The 26,477-nt window shown below is 40.2% G+C and overlaps 1 pseudogene; it reads right to left on the bottom strand.

Annotated features, from left to right (window-relative positions):
• Window positions 1-3,321: 3,321 nt before the first annotated feature.
• The window catches only part of LOC143397266 (homeobox protein TGIF2-like), a 109,402-nt pseudogene continuing 86,246 nt past the window's right edge, over window positions 3,322-26,477 (bottom strand).

Here is a 26,477-nt window from a genome sequence, read left to right as displayed (position 1 = left end):
GATTGTTGCATCCGAATGGATGACAATAGACAAACAGTTAAGAAACTGCCAACAACACAAGAGAATTAGCACATATGCTCATTCAAAACTAGAAAGGCATTAAAGTTTGGTTCCCAAACATGCTTTTGGAAGATGGTTTTCAATTCTTGGTAGATTTAAATGCTTAACTGGGGTAGTGGGTATTCTGCTGTTAACCTGTTCATTGCTCCCATGTTTGGCTCCACTGTGCATTAAAACTATTGGGTCCACTATAGAAGCTGCTGTTGAAAGGATGACAACAACTAAGGTTTTGGCATTATATAAGGCTTTTAAGCCAAGATAATGGTAATGATGTTCTTAAATCTAAAGGATTAAATTATAGGGAGCATTATTTAAGGGAGGAATTGAAGTGGCACCCCCCTTTCTCTACAGAAAAGCCCTCTTCACCATGACTGATTTTAGGACTGTCAGCAAAAGAGTCTCTGCAAAAGAGTCCAATGTAGATAAAATTCCTATTTTTGTGTTGCCCTGTTTTACTTGACCACTGGCTGAGATGATACTAGCAGGTATCAGGTGCTAAACACCCCCTTACTAGTTTTTCACCAACATCCAGTATAGTACTTTGAAGAAATGTGCTAACAAGGCCTCTGCCCTTGAGCTGGGCTTTCACAGAGATGCTATATTTTTAAGATAAGTTACAATTGGGGTCCATGGTAACAGCTGTCAGGGGGAGGAAATAAAGGGGAGAAGAAGCTCTCCCCTTCTCAGGTGTTATCCTTCAAGAGTTGCCCAAAATAGTGAAAGAAAAAGCTGCTTTTATGTGAACTTTTGCAGACTGTGAATTTCTGAGCCCCCCCCCTACATGATGGGTATAAAACTCTGAAACCACCTCAACTTGGGGTTTAGGGGATTAATTGATTACAGCAAAAGCTGTACCTTTGGAACCTGGCTGCAGCCAAATAAAACTGTTTCCTGCTGTCTTTGGTGCCTTGCCTCATTTGTCCCTACAACAATACTACAGATGCCATGAACCCCAAGTGGAGAAAATGACTGATGTGTCTGGACTGGGTCCCAGTGGAGCAGGAGTAAGGGCACATTCAACACCTCTAATTTGGAGAGAGTTGGTAGATGAATGCACCTTGACTCTGTAGGAGACTTCTTTTATCCTGTCCTTTTCTCCCTGAAATGGAGCAATATTTTTTGAAACATCTCTTACAAAAATTAAAAATATTTACAGGGCTGGGGTTGTGGTTCAGTGATAGAACGCTTGCCTAACATGTGTGAGGTCCTGAGTTTGATCCTCAGCACCACATAAAGAAAAATAAAGGCATTAAAATAAATAAATAAATAAAGTATTTACAAATATAGGAAAAGAAATAAAAATTATTTAAAACTGAGATAGGGGTATAGTTCATTGGTAGAACACTTGTCTAGCATGCACAAAGTGTTGGATTCAATCCTTAGCAAATAAAAAATATTCAAAGTATTGAAATCCATGGCTGTATTTTAACCTTTTTATTGTTTCAAGAGCCTCATTATGATCCTATTTTTTGTTGAAATATATGGACTTTCCCAGGTGTGATGGCATAGGCCTGCTATCTAGTTACTGAAGAGGCTAAGGTAGGAGGATTGCAAGTTTAAGGTCAGCCTTAGCAACTTAGCAAGGCCCTCAGCAATTAGGAAAACCTTGTCTCAAAATAACATAAAAAGGGGATGGGGTTGTGGCTCAGTGGCAGAGCACTTGCCTAGTATGTGTGAGGCACTGGGTTTGATTCTCAGCACTGCATATAAATAAGGGAATAAAATAAAGGTTCATCAACACCTAAAAAAATATTAGAAACATAATAACATAAAAAGGGCTGTGAGGGCCAAAAAGGTAGCACATGCCTCTAATCCCAGCAGCTCAGGAGGCTGAGACAGGAGGATCACCAGTTTCAAAATCAGCCTCAGTAATGGTGAGTCACTAAGCAACTCAGTGAGTCCCTGTCTCCAAATAAAATACAAAATAGGGCTGGGGATATGGCTCAGTGGTTGACTGCCCCTGAATTCGATCCCTGATACAAAAAAAAAAAAATGCTGGGGAGTGGCTGTGGATATGGGTTAGGGGTTAAGCACCCTTGGGTTTAATTCCTGGTACCTCTGGCCTTACTCTACTTCAGAAGGATTCAATCTGAGGTCAACCAAATAAAATATTTGGTCACCAAAGTAATAGATTAAATAATTCAAGTAATCTCCTTATTAGCAGAGACAGAATATTTGTGAGCCTAAAACCATCTTTATTATCCTTATATGCTTATTAAAGATAGCTATGTTATTTTGTTTGGCATTAAATATATCTCTAGCCAGGCATGGTGGCACATGTCTGAAATCCCATCTACACAGAGAGCTAAGGTAGGAGGATTATAAATTTGAGGACAGCCTGGACAATATTGGGAGAAACTGTCTCAAAAAATGTGTATACCTTGATATCAAGAAGATATGAATAAATTAAGATTTATCTGAATAGTTACAAAAAAGTTAGAATGACAAAGTTGAATATTTATGCAGGTTGTAGAGGAAACAAAATTGTACAGAATCAACTCGATCAATAGTAGAATGGTTTAAATGGAACAAGGACATGCAGTGGGTATTAATATAACCTCTAGATAGAGATAGGCTAACTCAGCCTCAATTCTGCTGTGCCACTTTGGACAAACTACTTAAGCACTCTGGGTTTCAGGTGTCCTCTTCTGTAACCTGAATCTCTATCCTTCATATAGGATTCTGGGAGGATGAAAAGCAATAATGTGTTCAAAGTACTAAACTTGGAATCAGGCACACAGTAAGTTTGCAGCAAATATTAATTATCATTGCTATGTTTAAAAAAATAGTTACTTTGTGCATTCTATGTGCTAGGCACTATTCTAATTCACCAAGAATTTGAGTGCTAGACACTATTTTAAAATGGTGCAGATATTAATTCATTTGATCCTCATAAATATCCTATGGGCTAGATATTATTATTATCATGATTAGGATCATCATGACCTCTCATAGATAAGGAAATTACAGTCCAGAGATTAAATAACTTCCTTGAGACAACACAGTCAATAAGAGTAAGAGCCAGGAATTAAAATTCAATCAATCCACTTCCACCAACTGTTCTTCCCCACACCCTGCCTGGCACTGGGGATTGAATGCAGGAACACTGTACCTTTGAGCTACACCCCCAGGCTCTTTAAATTTTGAAACAGAGGTTCTCTAAATTGCCCAGTCTGGTCTCAAACTCAGCCTCCACAGTAGTTGGGACCATAGGAAAGCACCAACCTCTATGCCTGGCCACAGAGCATGCTCTCAACTAAATCAGGCTTCATCATCATCCTTGCCATCTTCATCGTCCTTGTCATCATCATCATTATCATCACCATCATCACCATCTTGAACCATAAACTGAGGGTGATGCACAAGGCATTAATGTGTACATATTGATTATTAAAGTTTTGTTTACATAATAAATGTTTTCACAAAATGTGTACATCACTCATGTAACCTAAATTATATTTTTAGTTAGAATTTTGACTTGTAAATGAAAAAGTACATATGGAATCATTCAAAAAGGTTAAAAAAATTGTTAGATCAAAAACTATAAGAAGGACTGGGGTTGTAGCTCAGTGGTAGAGCACTTGCCTAGCATGTGTGAGGAACTGGGTTAATCCTCAGCACCACATAAAAATAAATAAATAAATAAATAAAGGGTGTTGTGTCTATCTATAACTAAAAACATTTTTAAAAAACTATAAGAAAACTTAGGGCTCATTCCTTATATTTTTATGTTTGTTTGTTTGTACTGAGGACTTAACCCAGGGGTCTTTACCACTGAACTACATCCCATGCCTTTTTTGAATTTTTATTCTGAAACAGCAACATTAAGTTGCTTAAGGCTTTGCTAAGTTGCTGAGGCTGGTCTTGATCCTGTAATCCTCCTGTCTCAGCTTCCCAAGTCACTGGGATTATAGGCATGTGCCACTGGGCCTGCCTACTTTCTCTTCTTATAAATTTGCTACAAAAATTGTTCTATCAATAATTCCTACTCGTTTCAGGCCCAGTGACATATGTCTGTAATCCCAGTGGCACATGCCTGTATTCCCAGTGACTCAGGAGGCTGAGACAGGAGGATCACAAGTTTGAGATCACCTCCAGCAATTTAGCCAGGTCCTGAGCAACTTATCAAGACACTGTCTCAAAATTTAAAAATAAAAAAGGGCTCGGCAGGCTGGGGCTATAGCTTAGTAGGAGATGGCTTGCCTCATCCATGTAAGGCACTAGGTTCTATCTTCAGCACCACATAAAAATAAATAAAGGGGTTGGGGTGTGGCTCAGTGGTAGAGTGCTCACCTAGCACACGTGAGGCACTGAGTTCAAACCTCAGCACCACATTAAAATGAAATAAAGATATTGTGTCCACCTACAACTAAAAAAAATAAATAATTAAAAAATAAAAAATATTTTTTAAAATAAATATTTTAAATAAATAAATAAATAAATAAAGATATTGTGTCCATCAACGACTAAAAAATTAATTTTTTTTAAAAAAAGCGGAGGGACTGGAGATGTGGCTCCATGGTTAAGGGTCCCTGGGTTTAATCCCCAGTACCAAAAACAAAAGAAGAAAAAGAAGAAGAAGAAGAAGAATTTCTACTTGCTCTTAAGTTAATAGAATGACCAAATACAAAGTACTTTATAAGCCATTCTAAAATAAGAAAAACTGTAGAAATAATATAAGCTACAATTATCTGCCATTCATACCCCAACAGAAGCAGAGCAGTCTTTATTTGTATCCATTATAAATGGACACATAGATGCATACACATCCTTGGAAAAAAATCTTAAAGCCTGGGGCTGGGGTTGTGGCTCAGTGGTAGAGTGCTTGCCTCACATGTGTGAAGCACTGGGTTCTTTTCTCAGTACCGCATTTAAATAAATGAATAAAATAAAGGTCCGTCAACACCAAAAAAATATTTTTAAAAAATCTTAAAGCCTATATAATAATATTAAGTCTGTGTTGATTGCCACTGGGGAAATGTGATTACCACTTGGACAAGGACTTAAATTTTCTTGAATCTCTCTCTCTCTCTCTCTCTCTCTCTTTTTTTTTTAACTGAGGTCAAATAATGATATAAAGAAATAGCACCAGACATAATTTGACCAGAGGGGCAATAAAGAATTCAATTTCTGGGGTGGGGGTTGTGGCTCAGTGGTAGAGTGCTCGCCTAGTATGTGAGGTGCTAGATTCAGTACCGCATGCAAATAAATAAATAAAATAAAGGTATTATGTCCAGCTATGATTAAAAATGTTTTTAAAGAATTAAATTTTTGTACAATGTAGTGGTACCCACCTGTAATTCCAAAATAAAAAGGATTGGGATGTAGCTTGATGATAGAGTGCTTGGCTATTGAGTGGAATGCACTGATTTTGATCCCAGTACAACAAAATAAATTAAAAAAAGTTTCAACTTCAAAAGTTCTAGGCACAAATTTATAACTATTTACATTATTGGATATCTAAGGAACCAATATATTGTCCGAAGCTTCTCATGGTCCACAATTTGTACCTTTTATTCTTTTTTTTCTTAATTTTTATTTTTAGATGGACAAAATATCTTTATTTTATTTATCCACTTTTATGTGGTGCTGAGTGTTGAGAGCCACAGCCGAAGGGGCCCCAGCAAACTTATATCAATTCTATCCAAATGCATATTTTCCATATATGTTTCAATGATTTTTAATGCCTTTCTTGCTTCAGGCGTTAACATTGGGGGTGAATTTGGAACTGATGGACCTTTTAGGATATCAAATAAAGGTCCCAACTCTCCTGTTGGTATACCTAGATAAGGCCTTATCCAATTTATGTCTCCCAATAACTTTTGAAAGTCATTAAGTGATTTGAGTTGATCTACTCGTATTTGAATTTTTGGTGGACGGACCATGGTTGAGGATAATAGAACTCCTAAATAATTAGGAGTTACAGCCTATGTATCTCAACATACAGCCATAGTATGTTGAGAGCCACAGCCGAAGGGGCCCCAGCAAACTTCCAGCTGCCAGCAAACTTCCAGACTGCTGGCTGATGATTGGCTCACAGCGGCCCCAGCAACATCTAGCTGATTGGCTCCTCTGCGGTGATGCTCATTGGAGATGCTCATTGAGCTGTTTCCCTGCCCTTTCAGACTACCAGCTGATGATTGGCTCACAGCGGCCCCAGCAACATCTAGCAACATCTAGCTGATTGGCTCCTCTGCTGTGATGCTCCTTGTGTTATATTTATTGATGAATTAGATTCTGTTGGTGGAAAGAGAATTGAATCTCCCATGCATCCATATTCAAGGCAGACTATAAATCAACTGCTTGCTGAAATGGATGGTTTTAAACCACAAATATACGGAGCACTGGAGGAACCCAGCAACCCCATCAGGGTAGTGCCTAGGACACATTGTCCATCAGATCCCTCATCAGACAAACCAGAGGGAGCGCAGGGTTGGACATCTGCGCCTCCGCCAGATCAGTACTAACTCCAGAGATGGGAGTTCAAATCATTCCCACAGGGGTGAAAGGACCTCTTCCCAAAGGAACAGTAGGCTTATTATTGGGACGCAGCTCTTCTACTCTAAAAGGACTTATGATAAGTCCTGGGGTAATTGATCCCGATTATGAAGGTGAAATAAAAATTATAGCCAGTTCTCCAAATGTTATATCAGTAATTTCACCAGGAGTTACTAATAATACCAAGCCTACATGATAAATTTTCCAGTCGTGCTATAGAAAGAGGTTCCAAGGGATTAGGCTCCACAGGTGTAGATTGGGCTATGCTGTCTCTAAATTTAGATTCTCGCCCCATGCTAAAACTAAATATTCAAGGACATGAATTTAATGGGCTACTGGATACTGGAGCAGACCTTAGCATCATCTCTCGTCAAGCATGGCCAAAACATTGGCCATTACAACAAGCCACTCAAACGCTTCGAGGCCTAGGAGTGGTGACTAATCCCCATAGAAGTGCAATGGTATTAGATTGGAACGATCCTGAAGGATGTGAAGGAACTATAGAGCCATATGTATTGGATCATCTTCCTATAAATTTATGGGGACGAGATGTCCTAGATCAATTAGGTTTGACATAAACAAATAACATCAACCAAAATGCACCCACTATTATGACTAGACAAGGTTTTAGGAAAGGAAAAAATTAGGGAAACAAGAACAAGGTATAGCAGCACTAATACAAATAGATCAAGGAACAGACAGACATGGGTTGGATTTTCAGAAAGGGCCACTGAGACAATAAAAATTACTTGGAAATCAGAAAGACCAGTATGGGTTCCTCAGTGGCTCCTGACTAAAGAAAAGATACAAGCAGCCCATGATTTGGTCAAACAACAATTAGCGGAAGGACATATACAACCTTCTGTATCTCCCCATAATACTCCCATTTTTGTCATCAAAAATAAATCTGGTAAATGGAGATTATTGCAAGATTTAAGCGCCATTAATAATGAGATGGTTATTATGGGACCTGCTCAATCGGGGATTCCTCAATTGTCTGCTTTGCCAAAAACTTGGTATGTTTTAGTTATAGATATTAAAGATTGTTTTTTTTTCAATTCCAATTCATCCTGAGGATAGTCCACGTTTTGCATTTACTATCCCTACACTGAATCATGAAGGTCCTGATCAGAGATATGAATGGAAAGTACTCCCTCAAGGGGTGGCTAACAGCCCAACTATGTGTCAAATTTATGTTAACAAAGCAATCCAGCCACTTAGAAATCAAAATCCTGAACTACAAATATTTCACTATATGGATGATGTATTACTAGCACACAAACCTAAAAACACATTGCTAGAATGTTATGCCACACTTACAAACTTATTAAAAAAATTATAATCTAGAGATAGCAATAGATAAAGTACAATTAAATTTTCCAATTAATTATTTAGGTGTTCTATTATCCTCAACCATGGTTTGTCCACCAAAAATTCAAATACGAGTAGATCAACTCAAATCACTTAATGACTTTCAAAAGTTATTGGGAGACATAAATTGGATAAGGCCTTATCTAGGTATACCAACAGGAGAGTTGGGACCTTTATTTGATATCCTAAAAGGTCCATCAGTTCCAAATTCACCCCCAATGTTAACGCCTGAAGCAAGAAAGGCATTAAAAATCATTGAAACATATATGGAAAATATGCATTTGGATAGAATTGATATAAGTTTGCTGGGGCCCCTTCGGCTGTGGCTCTCAACAGCTGAGGATTGAACCCAAGGCCTCACACGTGCTAGGCAAGCACTCTACCACTGAGCCACAATACTAGTCCTGTACCTGATACTCTTCAAGAGATAATGGAATTAGAGACCTGTGCTCAGCTGTGATGAGCAGCTTCCCATCCTGACTCCTCACCAGAGCTCCTGCCCTGGAGGAGCCCAGACTGTGATAAGAGGTGGTTGGGATACAGTGTGACACAACCATGAGGCCAGGGTATTGTGTCCAACTCCCATTCAAGGCCATTTATCTGAAGAATATGACTCCATGTTAAGACATTATGGAAGGATATTAATATGAAATTAATTAATAATCCATATTTAATTCTATTGTGTAAATGGAATGATTACTAGGATATTGTTATTTTAAACACTTTGGTGTTTTCCATATCACAACTTTATTACATTTAAGGATGTGATTTCTCCTTTCTCTCTCTCTCTCTCTCTCTCTCTCTCTCTCTCTCTCTCTCTCTCCCTATGAAATGGAAAAAATACTCAGAGAAAGTGGTATCCTTTGATTTGGTCCTGTACCCCCTCACCTTAGGTTATCAAGTAATAAGATCCTGATAAGTGTCTCTTAGTTCTTGGAGATGCATGTCAGTGCTGTCTAGAATAGGTGGGGCTTTTTTTTTAATAAAAATTTATCTGACCCTAGTTAACAGAGTAAGGAAGATTTATTGAGGACTATTGTGATAGGTCAAAGTGTTAAGACTTTTGCAGTATGGAAGATTTTTTTGGTTTTGCTTTTGGTTTTGACATTGAGCACAAGTATAGTCAAGGAACAGGCTGGTGGTTATGTGCATGGAAAATTACTACAACACATCAAGGGTAGCAGGGATTCTTACTAGAATTACTAAGCAGGATTCTTGCTGAAGGCCGGTTAGGGTGATGAGACATCAAGGGTGGGGAGAGTGAAGAATTTGATTAAATATTGAGAGTGATAAAAAGCCAGGGTAGGATGATTTTGTTTAAACTAGGCTATGGAAAGTGATGCTTAGTTGAGAAAAGTGCTCATAGGGACATGGTTAAAGTTGACCAGAATGAGGATCTGTTCAATTCAAATGTATAGACAGCATTGAAACAGATCCCCTCTGAAATTAAGAGCAAGTCCTGACCAAGCTCCTGCCAAGGAAGTGAAATTCACATTCTCTGGCTACATAGCCAAGCTACATCTGTACATATATATCTCTTGTCTTTTATTTCTGTAAGTTGTAACCAGTTTCTTTAGGGTTTATAGAGAAACAATCTGGCTGCTTCTTCCCAGTTTGGTCAACAGGCATACAATTTGTATTTCCTTGCTTCCTTATTTCTTATGCATCGGGGCAGCTGAGTCTTGCCTGCAGGGTTGCTGGCCAGGCAGGTTATCTGGGCTGACTGTCAGTATCAGCATCAACACCTAAAATTAAAGCAGAATCTGGCTGGGCCCTATTGTCTGTAATCCTAGCTACTCTAGAGGCTGAGACAGTGGGATCGGGAACTTCAAGGCCAACCTGGGCAACTTGGCAAGACCCTGGCTTGATATAGGAAAAGATGGGCTGGTTAGGTATAGCTCAGTGATAGAACATTTGCCTAGCATGCACAAGGCCCAGCGGAATCCCCAGTACCACACACACACACATACACACACACACACCGAAACAATAAATCTAAAAAACAGAATCTGGCTCACTTAGGGCATCAGCTTGAATTAAATCCTTGCCTGTCTTGGAGAATGGAAGGCAATAATCAAAATTTGTAAGTGCAACATGCACTCCCTTTCCCAAAAGTTTTTAGCTGGTGTGTCACCAGCCACCCCCACGCTTGGGTAGAACTCAGGGCATCGCCCATGCTAGGAAGCACTCTACCACTGAGTTACACCCCCAGCCCTAGTTTTCGCCAGCATCAGGGGTCCACTGAACTGTCCTTGAGTCCTGGGGTGTCAGAAGCTCCTCTATCTTGTTGAACTCCTTGTGAGTCTCTTGTTTGTTCTGTACCATCAAGAAGCTCCAGGCCCCATGTCCATAATCTGCCACACCTATTTATCCCCCTGACCTTTAGGACTACTCTCATGTACATTACTCTCCTAAACTTCTCAACTTCTTATTTAATGGGCTTGACTCTCCCCCTGAGTACATGGATTTCTGAAGACATAGTAGGCAGTTCTGAAAGGGTGAATAAACAAGAAACTAATCAGAAATCTAACTAAGAAAACCCTGGAAAGGAAGTTTCCAGAGCTATTTCTACCTCTACCCTGCTGACTTTGGCATCTCTGGCTGTGCTATACCCCCTCCCCTCCAAAAAAGTGCCTTTACATTCTCCAAAGAAGTAGTCTAAGAGATGAGATAGCTCTGGATTACTAAGAATCCTTTCTCCCTGGTTTGGGATACCTGAATGTACCCTCTTCCTCTTCCCCAACACACATGCAGCTTGAGTAGAGGGCAGGAATTATCATGCTTAAGCAATATCTGGAGTTTTGCACTTCCAAAGAGCTTTGAGCTCCTAGATTGTAGACATGGGTTAGTGGAGCTCTTCCAGACCTCCTGGAGGGTACCTTAATGTAATGGTTTCTTCAGGCAGTTTTACCTTTAACAGATGGAAAAGTGATTCCCTTTGGAGCAGCATTTGAGGGAGTGGTGGAAAGGGATAAGTAATTGTTAGGGTGGAGACGATCATTTTGACATGAAGGCAGATACCAGTCTGCCTTTCTTCATCTTCAATATTGAACATTATTGTAATTCCAGCCACTCCAGAGGCTGAGGAAAGAGGATTGTAAGCTCAAGGATGCAACCTATCCTTACACCTCAGGGTCTGAGCTGTCTTATTAGAAAGCCTGTGGGTGTTCTGGCTGTTCTGGGAACATCCCCTCTCACCTAGATTGTGACCTGTGCTTCAACTCCTTATGACCTGTGCTTCAACTTATTTGCGTAGAATACTATGCTGAGCACTCTCTTTAGGTCCTCCAAGTCTTGTTGCTAATTTAGATGCAGCCTCTCTTTCTTTCCTTTGTCTTTTGAAGGAGAATCAGAATTCTTTGGTTGCCCCTTCAACCCCTCCCTACCTCTCTTGACTCTGATTGGTCTGTGGTTCTCTGAACTGTCCTGCTCTGGCCATTGTCTGTGTAAGGTATCTGCTTCTATTGCTCCTTGCTATTTCTGCATTTTTCTGTGGGTGACCCTCAACTGACCTTAGGTCTGCAGCTTTAATCTCCCCCTTGTTTTCCCTACCACGGAGCTAGGCCCCTAGCACCTTAGTAGATCTTCTTAATGTGTGTGCCTCTGTATCATTTAGAAAATGAAATAATTTTATTTTACTAAACTGTGAAAATAAAGGTTTTTTTTTTTTTTTAATTCAAGTGATGTAGAAAGATCTCATTAAGAAGTAGTCATGGAAATCAGAGTCTAATGTGACTCCAGTATAAATATTTTCATAATTAATTTGAGAATATCACCCTAGATTTGTTTAACATGCACATATAAAAAATAAATTTACCTGAATGAACCCAAATTTTGTTCCCTGCTATTTTAAAATTTATATTCTTATTTATTTATTTATTGGCACCAGGAATTGAACCCAGGGACACTTAACCATTGAGCCATATCCCCAGTCCATTTTTTATTTTTTTATCAGAGTCAATGTCTCACCAAGTTGCTAAGGGCCTCATAAGTTGCTGAAACTGGCATTGAATTCTCAATCCTCCTGCCTCAGCTCTCCTAGTGGTTGACTTCCAAACATGAGCCTCTACTCTTGGCTTGTGGGTGACCTTCTAAGAAGGGCTTTAAAGTCCAGTGTGGGGAGAGATGCTGAATATAGCACAAACTCCTGGCCTTTCATTTCCTTGTGAACACAAGGGTAGTGGTACCTGCATCAAGCACTTCTTCAGTGGAGTGGAGGGATTATAATTTAAAATTTTTAGTATCAGATTGATCTCTTGGTGGGTACAAAGGGATGGAAACTATCCTTATGCCTCAGGGTCTGAGCTGTCTGTCTTATTAGAAAGCACGTGGGTGTTCTGGCTGTTCCAGGAACAAGCCCTCTCTCCCTAGACTGTGACCTGTGCTTCAACTCCTGTAGCCACTAGGGTGGCACCTTTGGAAATTGACATTATTTGCATAGAATACTATGCTTAGCATTCCCCTCAGATCCTGGATATTTGCCATTCAATTTAGATGCAGCCTGCTCTTTCTTGCCAAAGGGTCTTGCAAAGTTGCTTAGGGCCTCACTGTGTTCAATAGTTCTCCATTCATGGCCAGCAAAACTATTGCATTCAGTGTTCTATTGTGTATCTCTCAAAGCTAAGTCTTCATAAATACTCAAGACTATCAACAGTCATCATTATTATTGTCACACTGGTGGTGTTTGGATTTCCTTAGTTGTCTCAAAATGTGAAAAGTTTATTTGCCTCATGGTCTAAATAACTTCCCAAAGGCTGAGTGATATTTTGTTTGGATGCACTCTAATTTACTCCACCCTATGGAGGGAGTGGTGGTGCCAGAAGTGTACCATCAGTGTGCTGAAACTTATCTCTTAGGGGGAGGACCCTTCGACCTTGGGGGTGGAGTCCACAGCCCAGGATCTGGTTGTGGCTATGTAAAGGAGGTCCAAAGTGATTCTCCCTTTTGTGAGGAGCCTGCAGGAAGGTGTCTTAAGCAATTTGGAAGCAGTCTTCAATCTCCAACTTCTACACCTGCAAAACGGTAAGAAATAAATGGTTGTTTGTAAGAAAGAGATGCAATGGGGTTCTGTTTTAGAAGCCTGAATAAACCAATGCACAGATATTTCCTCCTAGTCTGCCGTTGTTTGTTTCAACTATTTTTGCTAGTGGGGATTGAGCCTAGGACTACTTTATCGCTGAGCTACACCTCCAGTCCATTTTTGTAAAAACATATTTTTAGTTGTCAATGAACCTTATTTTAATAATTTGTTTATATGTGGTGCTGAGAATTGAACTCCTTGTCTCACACATGGTAGGCAAGCGCTCTACCACTGAGGCAGAACACCAGCTCCTGTTTTTACTTTTTAAGACAATGTCTCCCTCAGTTGCTGAAGCTGGCCTCAAACTGGGATTCCTCCTTCCCCAGTTTACATAGATGTTGGGATTAAAGGAGTGTACCTCTGTAACTGGCTGGACATTTCATTCAGTTGTGTGTGCGCGGGTGCGGGTGTGTGTGTTTGATACTGTGGATTCAACCAAGAGGAGTTTCACCATTAAGCCACAGCTATGTGGTTTTTGTTTGTTTGTTTGCTTGGTGGTTGTTGTTGTTTTTTTACTAGGGATTGAATCCAGGCTCTTAAGCACTGAGCCACATCCCCAGCCCTTTTAAAATATTTTATTTAGAGAAATGGGTCTCACTGATTTGCTTAGTGACTTGCTAAGTTGCTGAGGCTGGCTTTGAACTCAAAATCCTCCTGCCTCCCCTCCTGAGCCACTGGGATTACACGTGTGCACCTTGCCTGGTTCAGCCATGACAATTTTTATTGCTTATTTTGGCGAAAGGTCTGAATTCCCAGGCTGCTCTCTTAACTTTATTCCTCCTGCCTTAGTTCCCTCTCAGCGACTGAGAGGGGATTACAGATGGTCACCTCTGTGCCTGGCTCTCACATTTTTTAATGAAGACTTTTCCTTTAAAACATTTGTGATAATGGTCATCTTTTGTATAGTAAGCTGTATTGGTGATTGGTGCTGGTAGTAATGTTTCCACAGGAGTGTCACTATTGTACATATATCTTTTGTTTGCTTGTTTGTTTCGGGGCCTATCCTGTTGTTTGTGAACTGCTTTATGGTTCTTTTATTATTACTTTTTTTTTTCTGGAACTAGAAATTGCACCCAGAGGTGATCTACCACTGAGCTTTATCCCTGGCCTTTTTAAATTTTTGTTTAGAGGTCGGATAGCCTGGAACTTTTCATTGTACTGCCTCACCTACGGAGGGGTTATTTCATATTGGTTGTTGTTTGTTTTCTTTTTCTGGAAGAGGGTCTTCCTATGTTGTGCAGGCCTGCCTTAAAGTTTGGGGCTCAAGTTGTCCTCCTGTCTCAGCTTTCTGAGCAGTTGGAACTACAGGCTGGTACCTTCTGCGTCCAGGTTTAGGCATTTGTCTTTTGTTTCCTTATGATTTTTATCTAAATAGAGGTATGACTCCTTGGTTGAAGTTTTTCATCATTTAAAAAGAAGGTATCAGGAAAGTTTTGCAGTTTTATAACTGTAGAGCTTGCATGAGAGTTTATTCTTAGGTGTTATATATTTTTAACAATTGCTGTTTTCTGTGCTGAGGGTCTAGGGTGAATGTTGAGCACGTGTGGAGGCCCTGGGTCTAATGTCTGGAGTTCACAGGCAGCACCACGCCACCCCCCCACACCCTCCTCTATTCCTAATGAATTTTCCCCATTGTGTTCTAACTGGTTATTCTTGTTTATAAAGATATTTGTTTTCTAGCATTTTTATGACATAATGAAAGGTAATATACATGCTCTATTTTTGGCATAACTGGGGATTAAATTGAGAGATGCACTCATGGGCCAGCGTTTTTCGATATTTTTCTGGTGCAGAGATACATCCCAAGCCATTTTTACTTTTTTTTTTTTTTTTAAGTTGGACCCGCTGCCTTTATTTTATTTTATTTTTATATGATGCTGAGGATGGAACTTGGCGTCTGGCACGTGTAGGCAGGCTACAACCCCAGTTACTTTTTACTTTTTAAGACAATGTCTCCCTCAGTTGCTGAAGTTGGCCTCAAACTGGGATTCCTCCTTCCTCAGTTTGCAGAGTTGTTGGGATTAAAGGAGTGTACCTCTGTAACAAGCTGGACATTAATTTTCTTGTGTGCAAGCGCACGTGCGTGCATGTGTTTGAGTGTGTGTGTGTGTATTTGATAATGGTTATTCAACACAGGGGAGTTTTACCATTAAGCTACAGCTATGTGGGTTTTTTGTTTGTTTGTTTATTGTTTTACTAGGGATTGAATCCAGGGTGCTTAAGCACTGAGCCACATCCCCAGCCCTTTTAAAGTATTTTATTTAGAGACAGGGTCTCACTGAGTTGCTTAGTGACTTGCTAAGTTGCTGAGGCTGGCTTTGAATTCACAGCCCTCTTGCCTCTCCTCCAGAGCTGCTGGGATTACACGTGTGCACCTTGCCTGGTTCAGCCATGACAATTTTTATTGCTTATTTTGGCGAAAGGTCTGAATTCCCAGGCTGCTCTCTAACTTTCATTCCTCCTCCCTTAGTGCCTTAGTTCCCTCTCGGCGACTGAGAGGGGATTACAGATGGTCACCTCTGTGGCTGGCTCTCATGTTTTCTTTTTTTTTTAAAGAGAGAGTGAGAGAGGGAGGGAGGGAGAGAGAGAGAGAGAGAGAGAGAGAGAGAGAGAGAGAGAGAGAGAGAGAATTTTTTAATATTTATTTTATTATTATTTTTTTTTTATTTATCGGCGGACACAACATATTTGTTTGTATGTGGTGCTGAGGATCGAACCCGGGCCGCACGCATGCCAGACGGGCGCGCTACCGCTTGAGCCACATCCCCAGCCCCGGCTCTCTTGTTTTCTAATGAAGACTTTTCCTTTTAAAGTGTTTATGATAATCAATGATAATCTTATGTATAGTAAGCTGTATTGGTGATTGGTGCTGGTAGTAATGTTTCCACAGGAGTGTCCCTATTGTACATATATCTTTTGTTTGCTTGTTTGTTTTTTGTTTGGGGGCCTATCTCGTTGTTTGTGAACTGCTTTATGGTATTTTTTAATATTTTTTTTTCTGGAACTAGTGATTGGACCCAGGGGTGATCTATGACTGGGCTTCATCCCTGGCCCTTTTTATTTTTTATTTAGAAGCAGGCTAGCCTGCAACTTTTCATCCTACTGCCTCACCTCTGGAGTAGAGTTATTTCATATTTGTTGTTGTTGTTTGTTTTCTTTTTCTGGAGGAGGGTCTTCCTATGTTGTGCAGGCCTGCCTTAAAGTTCAGGGCTCAAGTTGTCCTCCTGTCTCAGCCTTCTGAGCAGCTGGGACTATAGGCTGTTACCTTCTGCGTTCAGGTTTAGGCATTTGTCTTTGTTTTCCTTATGATTTTTATTCAAATACTCCTTGGGTGAAGTTTTTCTTCATTTCAGGAAATTTTGCAGTTTTATAACTGTAGAACTTGTATGTGAGTTTATTCCTAGGTGTTATATATTTTTAACAATTGCTGTTTTCTGTGCTGAGGGTCTAGGGTGAATGTTGAGCACGTGTGGAGGCCCAGGGTTTAATGTCTGGAGTTCACATGCAGTGCCACGCCACCCCCCCCCACCCCTCACCTCCTCCTCTATTCCTAACATGTTTCTCCAAATTGTTTTCTAACTGGTTATTCTTGTTTATAAAGATATTTGTTTTCTAGTATTTCTTAATTTAACGGATGATAATATTACATGCTCTATTTTTTGGCGGAACTGGGGATTAAATTCACAGCTGCTCTCATCGGCCAACTTTTTTTTTTCTGGTGGGAATTTTGGGGATGAATCCAGAGATTGTCTGCTATTGTGCTAAATACCAAGCCCTTTTTACTTATTTTAAAAATAAAATGCCATGGCTGGCTTCAAATTTTGGTTCCTCCTGTCTTATTTTGCCAAGTTGCTGGGATTAAAGGAGTGTACCTCTTTAACCAGCTGAACATTCATTGTGTGTGTGTGTGTGTGTGTGTGTGTGTGTGTTTGATACTGGGGATTGAACCAGGGGAGTTTGACCACTGAGCCACATCATCAGCCAGTTTTTTATTTGTATTTAGAGACAGGGTCTCTCTGATTTGCTTAAGGCTTCACTAAATTGCTGACACTGATTTTGAATCTGTGTTCCTCCTGCCTCAGCCTCCCAAGCTCTGCTGGGTTTACACATGTGTGCCACTATGCCAGCCATCCCTGTTGTTTGTGAACTGCTTTATGATTCTTTTATTATTATTTTTTCTGGAACTAGGGATTGGACCCAGGAGTGATCTACCACTGAGCTTTATCCCTGGCCCTTTTTATTTTTTATTTAGAAGCAGGCTAGCCTGCAAATTTTCATCCTTGGCCTCACCTCCAGTGTAGAGTTATTTCATATTTGTTTTCTTTCTTTGTTTTTCTTTTTTTTTTTTTTTAAGAGGTTCTTCCTATATTGTGCAGGCCTGCCTTAAAGTTTGGGCTCAGGTTGTCCTGTCTCAGTTTTCTGAGCAGCTGGGACTACAGGCTAGTACCTTCTGTGTCCAGGTTTCAGCTCTGTGTCCAGGTTTAGGCATTTGTCTTTTGTTTGTTTTCCTTATCATTTTCATCCAAATAGAGGTCTGACTCCAGTTGGGTGAAGTTTTTCATCATTTCAAGAATGTTTTGCAGTTTTATAACTATAGAGCTTGCATGAGAGTTTATTCCTAGGTGTTATACATTATTTTTTTAAGAAAGAGAGAGAGAGAATTTTAATATTTATTTTTTAGTTTTCGGCAGACACAACATCTTTGTATGTGGTGCTGAGGACCGAACCCAGGCCGCAGGCATGCCAGGTAAGTGCGCTACTGCTTGAGCCACATCCGCAGCCCAAGGTGTTACACATTTTTAATAATTGCTGATTTCTGTACTGAGGCTGTAGGGTGAATGTTGCGCATGCATACAGGCCCTGGGTTTACTGTCTAGAGTTCACGTGCAGGGCGGCCCCAACCACCTCCGTGTGTATTCCTAATGAGTTTTCCCCATTGTGTTCTACCTGGTTATTCTTGTTTGTAAAGGTATTTGTTTTCTAGTATTCTTATAAATTAAACAAGTCTTTTAATATTTTTTTAGATTATAGGTGGACACAATACCTCTGTTTTTGTATATTTTTATGTGATGCTGAGGACCAAACCCAGTGCCTCACATATGCTAGGCAAGCACTCTTCCACTGAGCTACAACCCCAGCCCACTTAAACAATTTAGTGAATGACAATATGTGTACTCTGTTTTTGGTGGGACTGGGGTTGAATTCAGAGCTGCACTCCTGAGCCAGCATCCTTTTTTTTTTTCTTGAGGGGATTTAGGGGTTGAACCCAGATATTCTCTGAGCTACATTCAAGTCCTTTTTGCTTTCTGTTTTTTTATTTTTAAAAATATTTATTTTTTAATTATAGGTGGACACAATAACTATTTTATTTTATGTGGTGCTGAGGATCGAACTCAGTCCCTCATGCATTCCAGGCGAGCGCTCTGCCTCTGAGCCCCAGCCGCAGCCCTTTTTTGCTTTCTGTTTTAAGACAGTGCCTCCCTCAGTTGCTGAGACTAGTTTCAAACTTTGGTTCCTCCTTCCTCTATTTGCAGAGTTGCTAGACATGTGTGTACCCCATTAACAAGTTGGACATTCATTCTTGTGAGGGGTGTGTGTGTGCATGTGCATGTGTGCGTGTGTGTGTTTGATAGTGGGGATTGAATCCAGGGGAGTTTTACCACTGAGCTACAGCCATTGAGTTTTTTTGTTTTGTTTTGTACAAGGGATTGAACCCCAGGAGCGCTTAAGCACTGAATCACATCCCCAGCCCTTTTAAAATATTTTTACAGATAGACACATTGATTTGCTTACTGACTCATGAAATTGGTGAAACTGGCTTTGAACTGTCAATCCTCCTGCCTCAGCTTCTGGAGCCACTGAGACTATAGGTTTCCACTACCTCACTTGACTTGGCCATGGCAGATTTTATTGCTTATTCTGCACAAGGCCTAAATTGCCCAGGCTGTTCACTAACTTTTGTCTTTCTTCCTATTCCCCCAGTGACTGAGAAGGAATTACAGATGGTTACCACTGTGCCTTGCTTTCATTTTCTTTTTGTTTTTTAATTTTTTTTTTTACTTGTCAACGAACCTTTTTTAAAATTTATTTATTTATAAGTGATACTGAGAATCCAGCCCAGTGCCTCACACCTGCCAGGCAAGCTCACTACCACTGAGCCACAACCTCAGCCTTCTCTTGCTTTTTAATTAAGTCTTTTCAAGTGTTTATGATAATCAATGGTGATTTTATATATAATAAGATGTATTGGTGATCCTTGCTGGTAGTAATGTTTTCCCATGAGTGTTGCTATTGTATCTATACCTTTGTTTGTTTGTTTGGTTTTGGTACTGGGGATTGAACTCAGAGGCACTGCATCACATCCCCAGCCAGTATCTTATATTTTATTTAGATGAGGGCCTTGGTGAGTTGCTTAGGGCCTCGCTAAGTTGCTGAGGCTGGATTTGAACTTGTGTTCCTCCTGCCTCAGCGTCCCATGTTGCTGGGATTACAAGGGGCCGCAACGACTCCATTTTTTTAATGATTTTATAGCCTGCTATAGAACTTTGGTCTTTGCCTCTATTGTAAGTGTTTAGTAAGCAATTGAAGCTTTTATTTAAGCAAGGTATTAAAGCATTTGACAGAGACAGAGGGAGTAGGATTATAAAGAATGTGGAAATTTCATCATTAGCCCATGAGTATGTAAATTTTTCCTGTGAGATGAGTGCCTTCACGACACTCAGTTGTTTGGGTTTTCATAAAAGGCAGTGTGTATTCTTGCTGTCTTAAACCTGAAAAGAAACTTCTAAAGTGCTTACATAAGCCTTGTTCTGAGATTTAAACAGGTTCTAGTTGAACCATCTGTATGATCTGAAATTGTCTGTCTGTCTTTAATTTACTATGTGTAGACAGTAGAGATCTTCATACCTTAATTTGCTGGACTGGGAATATATGGGTGCTCTACCCTGGAACTATAGCCCCAGTTATTTTAAATTTGATTCTGACACAGGGTGTCACTAAGTTTCCTACCTGGACTCAAACTTGTGATCCTCCTCCTCAGACTCCCAAGTCACTGGGATTCCATGCACATATCTGGCTTCCAACCTATTGTTTTATGTATACCATGTATTTAAAATTTGGTAGTTTAGCTGGGTGTGGTGGTGCATGCCTATAATCTCAGCAGCTCAGGAGGCTGAAGCAGAAGGATCACAACTTCAAAGCCAGCCTCTGCAACTTAGCAAGGTCCTAAACAACTCAGTGAAACCCCATTTCTAAATAAAACACAAAGTAGGGCTGGGGATGTGGCTCAGTGATTAGTTACTCTGGGTTTAATGTCTGTTACCTAAATAAATACGTAATTAAAATTTTCTAGCTTGTTATAATAGAGAATAGTTTCCAAATTTCAAAATGAAAAGAATAAGAATAGTAATTTTACTCATTTACCTTTATATACCTGCTGGTCAAAAAAAGCCCCAATTATGCCATCATCCTAAGGTACTGGGCAGTGCATATATCACAATTTATAGTGAGAACAGCTTTATGTACTCAACTAATTTAACGGAAGTGTTAGTGGCATGGCACAGAATTCTTATAGTTTGTGCCACTTTTAGAAAATCTTTCCAGGTCATCAAAGTTGGAAATACAGTTGAATTGTTGTGTAGGTTTACAGTGTTCAGAGGGGAGAGAATAATGTGAAAAACCTCATAGAATACACCAAGACAAAGTACTTTAACCACATAGTAATGGTTTCCAAAATTCTTAAAGCCCCCTTGTTTAATTAATATGGAAACAGGCCTTGTGAAAAGTAAAGTCTCATTGAAGCTGAGGTTTTCCAGTATAGGAGCAGTTGTTGGAGAAGCCAGCTTGACCATCTCAGTGGACAGTCATGATAAAGGTAAGGTCTCTAATTGCTAGTTGGTAGCAGGTGGTATTGGTTGGTGAGGCTTCTGAGATTAATTTGCAGCTGATGAGGCCTTGTCACTGCTTGGCTCTAGGCTTTCAGAGAAGTGTCATGGGCTTTCACATGACAGTGTGGCTCTACCTTAACCTAAACTCTCAAGGTGTCTGTCAAACTCTTGAGTTAGGATCTTTTCTGAAGCTCAGTAGTTGAGGTCCGTAGCTGTCACGTGGGGAGTCTGATGGGACATATGAGATCTGGCAACCCATCATGCTCTAGCGAGGAGGGAACATGCTCCAAAAACATCAAACTTTAGAAGTATTTAGGATCATTTCATAGTCACATAACACACGGCCAAGCACCAAAACCATGGACAGGTGGACATAAGGTTCCATTATTCCAAGCCTTTGTACATTCTAGAGTCTGAAAAGGCTACCCAGGAGCTGTAAGGGGTAAGTGGGTGGGGAAAATGAGTTCTTAGAAGAACCTGACTGGCCTGGTGGCCCATGCCTGTAATTCTAGTGACTGGGAAGGCTTAAGCAGCAGGGTTGCAAGTTGGAAGCCAGCCTCAGCAACTTACAAAATGCTGTTTCAAAATAAAAATGGCCACAGTTGTTGCTCCATGATAGAGTGACTCTGGGTTCCATCCACAGCACTGCCCTCACCACCCACCTCCAACCAAAAAAAGTCCGGTTGCTCTTGCCACAGGACTGTGGGGTCCAGAAATAGACAAAGCATTCACACCAGGTTCCCACGGATCACAGCCACTTTTTACAAGGTTGGTCTCCTTCTCCACACCTCTTCAAAAATCTTTTCTAACAACTTTATCTTACCCCCAAAGTTTGTGATTTTGATTAAAATTACATTCATTATGACGTCTTGTTTCCAAAATGAATGTTTTTTTGACCCATGCAGGGCATGTGTTCACTCCAGTCACCACATGTGCCCCTTATGAAGTTTGGCTCTGCATATTTTTTATGTTGTTTGTTCCTGAGGACTTAAACTTTTATGTCTGCTGTGAAAGGGACACTTTTTTCTTCTTTTTGGTGGTGGTAGGAATTGAACCCAAGTCGGTATGCTTGCAAGGTAAGCACTCTATCAACTGAGCAGCCCTGAAAGGGACTTTTATACGAGGTTATTGCTGATTCAGTGAATTTTCTAATGATTTTCATGAGAATAAGGGATGTTGAATTTTAATTTTCTTTCTTTCTTCTATTTTGTGTAATTGGTGCAGGTATCATCAGGTAGTAGAAATGTTCTTCAGTACTCCTGTCTGGTCCCTGAATGCTTGTGACCTTTAGCTCAGCCAGGAGGCTGGTTATAGAATTCATTTGTACCTGTGTTAAACTCTTATTCAGGTCAAGTGGGTATTGACCTTACAAAATATGTTCTTGAGGCTGTGAGGTCAATATTAGATGCAGGTTCCTAATGTTTATATTTGTGGTCTTGTCTCTGGCTGGCAATGTGGCCTCTTTTAATTTTTTTTTTTTTTAGGAGCTGAGGATTGAACCCAGTGGTGCTTAACTACCAAGTCACCTACCCAACACTTTTAAATATTTTACTTAGAGACCGGGGTCTCATTAAATTGCTTAGGGCTTCAATTAGTTGCTGAGGCTGACATGGAACTCACAATCCTCCTGCCTTAGCTTCCTGAGCTGCTGGAATTACAGGTAGGAGTCACCACTCCCAGTCTGGGGTATTATTTTCAGGTTTCTGTGTCACTATTAGACTTGTTAAAACCTCTGCCATTGTTGTTGTTGCTGTTTGACCGATCCACCCAACCCAATCATGGCATTTTTCTGTGTACTTGAACTTTATTTCATTAGGAAATGACTACCTGTGAGTCAAATTTGGCCTGCCACATGTTTATCTAAGTAAAGTTTTACTGGAACACAGTCATGGCTGCTTTATGGCAGAGGAGCACAGTTAAGTAGTGGTGCAGACTGGATGACCCACAAGGCAGAATTATTTACTGGTTGGCCCTCCAAGGAGGCATTTTCTAGTTTGTGCATTCCTGTATCCTTCACCTCCCCTAGACAAGACTTGTGGCCTGTGTTAGTCAGATTTTGGTCACTAACAAGAAAGTACATGACAAGAACAATTAGTTTGAGAGGTTCAGTCCATGATGGCCTTACTCCATTGCTCTGGGCCCAAAATGAGGCAGAATGTCACTGTGGAAGGGCATGATGGAGGAGTGCTGCCCCATTGTTGTTGGCCAGGAGACAGAAAGGGGGAAGAGGAAGAGGCCATAGGGAATATGGACCCATTCAGGACATGTACCCAGTAACCCACTTCCTTCAATCACACCCCACCTGCTTATGATTACCACCCAATTACTCTATTCAAAATAAATGAACTGATTTAGTTTACAGCTCTAAGTCTAATCACTTTACCTTTGAATAGTTCTGCATTAACAGTTTTTCAGGACACTTCATGTCCAAATCATAACATGATCCTTTTCAATCTAGACTGTGGGGGGCTCTTGCTTCAGTTGTTTCTTTACCAGGCAAAATGCTGCCCTTAACAGGGTATATGCTCTAGTGGGGGAGAGATTGGGAATAGGAAATAAATTAGTAGATGGTGCAGTAAGTTGCAAAGTTGTTGAGGGAGGGGGGGTTGAGAGGAAGCAGTGGGATAGCACAGTGGACACTGAGGTTCTTCCCAGGCCTGGCATCCATGAGCTCTTCCATTTGTCCTTCAGCTTTGACCCTTCAAGTGAAACTGGACTTTCCACACCTCCTTCCTTCACCTGCCCAGCTGCAGCCAGTGCCCTTCTTGGTCTCTACAAACTGTGAGTACTCAGGTGAAGAACCTGCTGAACAAAGTCCTAGGGTGAGTGCAGCTGAAAATGCACACAGGGTTGAGGAGCTTCTGGAAGAAGGAATTGGAAGGGAAGTGGTATTAGGTGGCCTGGCCCACACAGATGCAACCAGGTGGACCTTCTTTCTTGTGTCAGACCCCTTAGTGGATCTCTTGGTAGTCTGTCTTGCTTTGGAGTTTGTACTTGACCTGTGGGCACTGACCACCTGATATTGATATGGGAGTTATAAGAATTTTTGTTACTTGTGTGTTTTCAAAAATGATAGAAATGGAAATTTAGTAGAAGTTATTTGTAAAGTCTGGCACATGGCTAAGTATCAGCAACATTTGCCAAATGAATTAACATAGTTGTATTCCATATAGTTATCAGTGCCCAGGAATTTTGGGTTTTATGCTTAACTGTTAGTAATAGTTGAGTGTTATCTTCTATAAGATGGAAGGGAATTATCAACTTTAATTTCCATTGACTATTCACTCAAATGGTTGAGTATAGGTTTTTCAAGAAAAATGAAGATAAGATATATTTAAGGAATCCATTTGTAATTGGTTCATGTTTTTTAGCCACTTGGTGGATGTTTCCTTACCTGAAGGCACATTTATATTTTCAGTATAAAGATTTCATAGAAAAATAAGCCAAGTGCCTTTATTTTAAAATTAATAATAATTTCAGTTATGTATTTAAAAATTAAAATACTTTTATATTGGTACTTGTCATCAAGTTCCTATAGGTTAAAGCCTCCAGGATATTAATTGTGAGGAATAGAGACTCAGACAAGTGGTATATTTCTGGTGGTGTGACTAATAATTTTATTAAATCAATATTGTGGTTATATGATTGAGGTTTTATACATTTGATAAATACTTTTTAAGAATAACATCAGGGCTGAGGGTGTGGCTCAGCAGCAGAGCACTTGCCTAGCATGTGTGAGGCACTGGGTTTGATTCTCAGCACCACATATCAATAAATAAAATAAAGGTCCATTGACAACTAAAAAAAATTTAAAAAAAGAATAACCTCACATGAAAAAAATATAAAGATGCTATGTTAGTTTTTCATGGCTGTGATCAAAATACCTGAATAAGAATAAATTTGAGAAAGAAGAGTTTACTTTGGTTCCTTGTTTCAGTGGACTCAGTCCGTGGTCAGTTAGCACCATTGATCTGGCACCCAAATGAGGCAGAATATCATGGCAGAAGGGTATGGTAGAGAAAGCTGCTCAGCTCTTGGCACTGGGGAAGCAGGGTTGAAGAGGAAGGGGCCAAGGACAACTACTGTCCTCAAGGGCAAACCCATAATGACCTATTTCCTCCATTCATGCCCCATATGCCTATACTCTTCACCACCTACCTGTGGACTGTTCAAATTATTAAGCCATCTCATAGATGAACCCACTGGTAAAGTCAGAACCTCATGAACATTCACCTCTGGAAAATGGTGGCATTGCCTTAACTATGGGCTTTCCAGATTTTAAATAAAAAGTATCAGATTCTATTATTGGTTTTATTTTAGCATAATTTAGTTGTTTTTTTTAGAGAGAGGAGAGAGAGAGAATTTTTTTAATATTTATTTTTTAGTTTTTGGCAGACACAATATCTTTGTTTATATGTGATGCTGAGGATCGAACCAGGCGAGCGCGCTACCACTTGAGCCACATCCCCAGCCTCCATAATTTAGTTGTTATAGCTGACTTTCATGATGTAATTTGTTGCATGACTTTGTATTGTCCAAGTGTCTAGAGTATCAGAAGAGACCCAGACTCATAAAGGGCAGGACATGAGGGAGATTTTATAGCAGGGCATTGATTTCATGAAGTTAACAAAGGATTGACATGTTCATCATAGAGCAATATATATCTGAGATGAGAATGAGCAAGTTCAATTGAATTTGTTCTGGTTTGGTGGCCCCATATTGTTGGTGGAATTAGCAGACTAAGGCTCTAAGTCTTGTTTTGTTCTTGCCATTCTGGTGATTAAAACCAGGGCCTGGTACAAGCTAGGCAAGCAATCACTGATTGACATTCCTAACTTTAGGCAGCAGGCTGTATAATTTTAGGCAGCCTTTCTACCTTAGCCTCTTTTTGGAGCACAATAGTCAATTTTAATTTTAAGGCATCTAAGTAAGAGTAATTTATATAAAGGATTTTCCTGGAACAAAATGATGCTTGTTCACAGGCATACACTTATGGTATTGCTCTATGATGGAATGTTTTCTGACAAATGCATCCTGAGGTGATTTTGTCCATATACAAACATCAGTGTATGTACCCACATAAAGTGTCATCACTAGGTGATCTAGTCTGATGGGACCTACTTATAAACTGATCTTCATTGACTGAAATGTTATGTCATATATGACTGTAACTGGAACCACAGAGGTAAAGTTTTTGTCAACAGTTCAGCATTTTTTATGGGTTTGCATCATTCTCACACAAACAAACTGAGATTTGAGAAGACCCGCTCCTGGAAGTCTCCCATGTCAGACTTCCAGGAAGGGCCAGATTGACCCATTCCTAGCCAGTATCTGATGTGTGAGAATCATGTGACTGAAATGAAGAGGAAGAAACCCTTTCCACATTGAGGGGCTCTACAGATGGCTAACCCAGATGTCCCTGCTTCGGACGGTAAGTCTCCTTCCCTCATATAGTGGTGGGATGGGGTGGGGGTAGGGGGTTGACTAGGACTTTGGGTTTCCTGGGATTGGATTGTCATGGGACTGCAGGGTTCCTGTCACACCTGGGACTGAACACTGGAACACAGCAGCAGAGCTGGAAA

This window comes from Callospermophilus lateralis, chromosome 1 (assembly GCF_048772815.1).
Source record: "Callospermophilus lateralis isolate mCalLat2 chromosome 1, mCalLat2.hap1, whole genome shotgun sequence".
Taxonomy (NCBI): Eukaryota; Metazoa; Chordata; class Mammalia; order Rodentia; family Sciuridae; genus Callospermophilus; species Callospermophilus lateralis.
This window is presented reverse-complemented; position numbering and strand designations above follow the sequence as displayed.